The sequence below is a fragment of the Diadema setosum genome, chromosome 3 (assembly GCF_964275005.1).
Source record: "Diadema setosum chromosome 3, eeDiaSeto1, whole genome shotgun sequence".
NCBI classification, from domain to species: Eukaryota; Metazoa; Echinodermata; class Echinoidea; order Diadematoida; family Diadematidae; genus Diadema; species Diadema setosum.
In genome coordinates this window covers 33,320,569-33,323,113 of record NC_092687.1, presented here as the reverse complement: position 1 = coordinate 33,323,113, position 2,545 = coordinate 33,320,569, and positions in this window count along the sequence as shown.

Here is a 2,545-nt window from a genome sequence, read left to right as displayed (position 1 = left end):
ACGTTGTCAAGTCAATGCACATAAAAAAAAATAACCTCCCATAGACATAACACGTAAACTTGTCTGATTTTGAGTCTTTACCTTTAATAACAATTTGAAGTATGATGGTAAGTCTTCTCAAACCAAGAGTGTGGAACGTAAGCTTCTACGTGAAAGATGAATCATGACGATCACCCGTGACCGACACATCTTCAAAGGGATCAGTTATTAGAAGTGGAAGCCCTCTTGCCAAGCATATTGTCTCAGCAATTCCAAAGCAATGATACCCTTACATTAATTTTAGGCATGCATAATTTCCCTCTGAAATCAATGGTAGGTATTATTCATGTACAATTGCTTGCCTTGTCCATAAACTTTGCTTTACAAACTTTCAGTGAAACGTGTCATAACATAATTCTGTAACTCCATTAGCAGTGATTGACTACATAAAGAAAGATATATCAAATTGAACGCTTAGCGCGTATAACTAAGGGGGGTTTTAGCCTGATGCTCTGTTCTTCACTGCTCAGATACCAACAACACTCATTACCTACGGCTACTTATAGAGAAACAGCCATGACGAAAATAAGTTTTTCCTTTTCTTTGGCAGATAGACACACAACCCCTTTAAACCACACTATAATTGACATGGAGGGACATGAAAAAGTTCATTACTACTACTAAACAGTGATGCCTTCTACTCATGTGGCACAAGATACCTCTATAGCAACATAAAACCTGTCTACAACTCCGTTATTGCGTCAAACAATAACATCCTGGAATTTCAAAGAGATGAGCGAGCGCCATACACCTGGCCTAGAGTTAATTCATTCAGTTGCCATTCCTGCTCCAGTTGAGTTATGTAAATTATTTTCCGACCTGTCTTGTGACAGTGTAACAGGAACAAACGTAGAGAAAAGGAAAGAGAAAAGGAAAGGTGGCAAGCGGGGCTCTGTACCAAGGGCAATTTAAACAATACGTACGATAAATGAAGCAAATCCAACCTCCAGCCTCCGACAAAAAAAGGAACTTGAGTGACTGTGTGTCGTGGGGTAGTATAATTGATAAGATAATACGATAAATGACATCGATCGGAATAAAGCTGAACTGCCAAAAGAAAAACAAAGAAAGAGAGAGAAAAAAAATGATAGCGTCCTGCGGGTCTCGAACATCTCGTCCTAAGGTAGTGCATAATGACCATGCAGCGCGATAAGCGACTATAAAGCCACACGGCTGTACCGAAGATTGGATGTGAAATGTATCTTTGATATTTTATATATATATATATATATATATATATATATATATATACATATATATATATATATTTATCTTCAATCTTTATACCATTTACAACATGAAAAAGTTCATTACAACTACTAAACAGTGATGCTTTCCACTCATGTGGCACAAGATACCTCTATAGCAACATATAACCTGTCTACAACTCCGTTATTGGGTCAAACAATAACAACCTGGAATTTCAAAGAGATGAGCGAGACGCCATACACCTGGACTAGAGTTAATCAATTCAGCTCCCATTCCTGCAAGTTATTTAAACGTACATGTTCCTACCTATCCTGTTACAGTATAACAATAACCAATGAAGAGAAAAGGAAAGAGCAAACGAAAGGTGGCAAGCGGGACACTGTAACAAGGGACAATTTACAACATTAAGTGTGACAAAATTAATGAAGCAAACCCATCTCCAAACTCCAATACAAAACAAGGGAAATAGAGCAGCCGTGTTCACGGGTTACGTACACTTGATAAAATAATACGTAAAATGACATCGGAGTAAAGCTGAACTGCCCAAAAAAAAAAAAAGAGAAAAAAAAAAGAAAGAACGGATAAAAGTCCTGCGGGAGTCGAACCTCTCGCCTTCCGGTATGGCGTTATGAACAACCAGCGCGCTAACTGATTATGCCACATGGCTGTCCTGAAGATCGAGTGCGAAACTTAAATCTAAATACTATCGTGACAGTGTTGACTTGTGATGGCGCTATTCAACTTCCCACAAGTGGCAACGTGGATTCGATCAATATACAGTTGCAAAGAAAAATTGGGAATCGTTCCGTACAGATTGCATTCTCATTTTCAGTTTTAAACTACAAAATTATCAACCTGATGAGGAGATTTGAAAACATAAAATGCATGATTACTAAAGCTTATTGTCTCAGCTACAACATATTTATGTTTCAGAGGAAATGGAGCAAAATCAGATGAGGTAAAGGTGCTTAAACGTTGTCAAGTCAATGCATGGTTTGAAAAAAAATCACCTCCCATAGACATAACACGTAAACTTGTTCGATTTTGAGTCTTTACCTTTAATCACAATTTCTAGTATGATGACGTCATCATATTTCAAAACCATCACATGGACTTGAGAGGCAAATGTTCAAAGTACAACATATCTGAATTTGGGATAATATTGAGGTTAAACAACAGAGATACGAGCAAATGAATGTCAGAAACAGTACCTCAAAAAAATCATATTCCACTTTTTTATGTAAAATGACGATATGATGACGTCATCGAGTTTAGCTGGCATTATTGATACTTGGAA